We start from the raw sequence: 3,940 nt of genomic DNA, 5'->3' as shown, positions 1-3,940 counted from the left end.
ATAATCATGTCTATTCCAAAGTTATCATGGCTAATTTAATACCTATTAATGTATGCAAGGTACTCACATCCATTCTAATAGTAACATAATTAATTTGATACATAGAAATGCACACAGTGTACTCATATTCATTTAAACATTATCCTAACTAACTTGATCCATATCATTGTACGCAAGGTACACATGTTCATTCAAACACTATCATAATTAATTGGATCCATACTAATACATGCAAGGTACTCTTATTCATTCAATTAATATCATCACAAGTTTATACATATCAATGTATGCAACATACTCGTATCCATTCCAATTATATCAGAACTAGTTGATACATGTCAATGTACGCAAGGTACTCATATTCATTCCAATATTTATCAAAGCAATAAAACAATAAATTCTAAAATTTATCAATAAGTTTACACATATTGAAAAGATAAGGTGCGATGCGCCTATTTGTTTCCCCAACCGACCTAGTCCTTTCAATTACCGATGACCCTACTCCAGGTATCTCTTCTGTTTAAGAATCAAGAGATACAATGAATACCCTCTTATAATTTTATCACAATGTGCATTCTTATACTATTGCAATCTCATTCACATGAATTCATTGCCATCTTTTAATTTTATTTTGCAATTATTTTCCTTCAACTACATCATTACACTCCTTACATCAGTTTTCATTGGAGAGCATTGTTTACCATCTTATTCATAACTGAAGTTATAGAGTTCGGTTTTAAGTGTGGCTCGACTCCTTGGAAAGGTAAGACATGGTTCTACAACTCTATTGAAGAATAGAAAGCCCAATTCTGCCCTTAAAACCCTTGAAATTATTCGTTATAGCACTCAACACAATATGTCCAGTACGAGACAGTTTGACCCTTCTTTCATTTTCAATCGTTATCTAGAGTTCTATAACTCCAAATTAAGCGCGGTCAGTTTTGTTTGAAAGATAACATCCATACCTATAACCTTTATTAAGAAACCAATATTCAATTTATCATTTGGGTGCCCTGACCTTAGCGGAAAGTTTGGTGACCAAACTGTTCAATCCCAATACATGGATTGGACAACCAATATCTCACTTTTCCTACTATTAACTTGTTTTTTCATTAATATCCTAAGGTTTATATATCATCATCACTTATTCATGTTTCTACTACCAATTTAACCTATCCAACTTCTTTAGAATCTATATTTGTCACAAAGTCTTTTTTATAAGTGGCTTGCCTCTATTTCTCATTCCTCGCCCCCATAATCTAGTCCTCACTTTTTCATTAAGTCATGCATTTAACATCAACACATGTACGTCATGTCTACCATTTCATCTTCCTTACTAATAATCTAGCTGAACATGCCTAAGGAAAGACACCAAGGATTTTCTTCAATTTAAATCATAATTAGCTTGCTTTTGATGGTTAAACACAAATCAAGCCACCACACTTTCCATTTATTTTATTCTTACTAACTTAATTTAAACAAAAGTTTCAGCAAGGTTAAAGTTCCTTTTAACTCAATTAGAACTAATCAAATCCAAACGGTGAAGTTAACCATCCTATTCTTCATCTTCTTTTTTTTTTTGCCCAAAAAAACTGCTCAGGTGTCTACTTTTCAAGGGCATTTAATATTTCATCTCTCAACCAAATCAAACAAACCATACACCACAATGATGGCTTAACATTGTACTATACCCCAGCGTAAATCTTGCATGTTTATTGCCTTTACATCCGCCACGATGCTGCCCCTAAATGGCCAACCCAACTAGCCTTTCTGCAGGGATTTTTACAGGTCATGATGACACCTTTGATCCAACAGTTAGGATCTTTTCGCTTGAATCAAAGGCCAAGATTTGTCCTCAATAAAAACAAAAAGTTCCTCTTCTACCCTCTATAAATAGGGGTGAATTCTAGGCATTGAGCATAAGGAAATAAGAGGCCAAAGTTGGGGAAAAATAGCCCTTCTCCCTAGTGTTGGTTTTTTGTCAACCTTTCCCCTTTTTCTCCGTCGTTGTTGTTACCACCAACCACTCTCTAGACTTCCCTACACCACCACGAATGCCACCAACAACTTTTCTCCTATGGCTAGGCAAGCTTTCCTCTTCCTTTTCTTCTCCAAACCCCCCTGTCATAGCTATTTGCATGCACAATACATTTTGCATGCAAATGGAAAAATGACATTAACAACAATGGGTTGGACCTGTCTCATCCGAGCCCAGATGACTGAACTGGGTCTAATCCAATATATATTTCATAATAAAAAAATAATATTAAAATATTTTTTTTAAAAAAAAAGATAAAATTTCAAGAATTCCAAAGGGCATTTGAAAAATATATGTGGGCCTCTCGCATGTTTTTCCAACTATTTTGCATAATATCAGGCTTTAGACTTACATTATAAAATACCCGGTTTTCTCCAAAATGTTTCTTTTTTTTTTGATGAAATCGAGAATAGATATATAATAATAAATAAATAAACATGAACAGTGCGAGCAGAGTTTAAGCTTTAGCTACATAGATTGTAGCCTAGGCATCAGCCTAATTACAATAAATAAATACAAGAAAACCTATAACCCTACTATTTGGCCAAGCAAAAACAAACCCACACTAAATCAGGAATTAAGCAGACCATGCCGAAATGCATTCATGATTCCTGTATAGATCAGCACCAGTATACCAAAAGGAAGAGTTGAGGTTCTTGATCCATCCTGCAGCAAAGTAAAACAAAAGCCATAGGATATCTTCCCATATTGGCTTTTGATCCTCAAATATCAAGTTGTTCCTAGCATTTCATATAGTCCAGATAATGCTAAACATAAAGCCCCCCCAAACAGATCTTTCAAACTTACAGTGGTTGCCCTGCAAAAGACCCAGCCATTGACATTGAAGGTCGTCAAGGCCATACGGCATTACCCAGCTCAAACCTCTCCAAGCTACAATTTTGTTCCATAGTTTCCAAACCACTTGGCAATGCAAGAGGATGTGGGATACAGTTTCTGAATGTTGCTCACAAAAAGGACACCTGTCCTCCTGAGGGCTTAGAACGTGCCTCTTCACCAGGAAGGCTCTTGTGCAAAGGCCTTCATTTAAGGCCAGCCATAAAGTCATTTCTGTTTTTGGAGGGTAAATGGATTTCCATACATTTATGACATAAGTTGTAGAACCAGCATACCTGATTCTTTCAAGGGCAAGCATACAAGAGTTGACAGTATAGTCTCCATCTTTCCCCCACTCCCAAATCAACCTGTCTTCTTTCAATCGATGAATAGCTGCAAGATTAAGATCAGACATTAATCTTTGAACCATCAGGGTCTCACTAGCTTTGAGGGGCCTTCTCCATTTCAGATTCCAATACCAAGTATCCTCTAACCAGTATCCCATCTGACTAACAAACCCTGATTTGGAGGAGGACAGGTGGAAGAGGGCCGGATAAGAATTAGCTAAGCAAAAGCCAGTCAACCAAGTATCTAACCAAAATTTAACATGATTACCATTACCCATTTTAAGTTTACAAGCAGCTCGAATAAGAGAGCTATCAAGATCCAAGCTAGTAATAGTAGAGCTGATTCCTCGCAAAATCCCTGAAAGTTTTTTCTTGAACGTGGGCATCCCATTTATAAACTGAGGTCTGTATTTTGCTTTAATAAAATCTGCCCAACTAGCTTTATCATTGCTTCCCAATTTCCAAATCCACTTGAAGAGGAGAGCTTTGTTCTTTGCTGATATATTCCCAACGCCTAGACCGCCCCTTTCCTTTTCTTTTGCCACTGTATCCCAAGCAAGCCGATGAATTTTCCTATTATCAACACTCCCACCCCATAAAAACTGAGCCTGCATGGCTGTGATCTTGCGTGCCACTGTCTTTGGAATGCAGAAGATGGACATGTAATAGAGAGGAATGGCAGAGATTACACTTTTAATCAAAATTGTTCTCCCAGCCAGTG

The sequence above is a fragment of the Populus trichocarpa genome, chromosome 2 (genome assembly GCF_000002775.5).
Source record: "Populus trichocarpa isolate Nisqually-1 chromosome 2, P.trichocarpa_v4.1, whole genome shotgun sequence".
NCBI classification, from domain to species: Eukaryota; Viridiplantae; Streptophyta; class Magnoliopsida; order Malpighiales; family Salicaceae; genus Populus; species Populus trichocarpa.
Note: the sequence above shows the minus strand (reverse complement) of the source record.